Consider the following 279-nt stretch of genomic DNA (forward strand, 5'->3'; position numbering starts at 1 on the left):
CTATTTAAATTTGAAAAAGAAAAAACTAGGTAACCAGGTAACAGGTAAAAGACCATCCCCCTTATAAATGAAACAGAAAATGTACAAATGAAATAATATATGTAGATAAATAAGGTCAATAAAACACACACAAAAAAGGAACTGACAAACAAACGAAAAAGGGTAATGCAGTGAATAACACAATAATTTGATAAATAGGATTAAAAAAAACAATAAACAAATAAAAGAAGATATATAAAACTTTAAAAATTCTAACAAGCCTAGACAGCGTTAAGGACC

This window comes from Penaeus monodon, chromosome 32 (assembly GCF_015228065.2).
Source record: "Penaeus monodon isolate SGIC_2016 chromosome 32, NSTDA_Pmon_1, whole genome shotgun sequence".
Lineage (NCBI taxonomy): Eukaryota > Metazoa > Arthropoda > Malacostraca > Decapoda > Penaeidae > Penaeus > Penaeus monodon.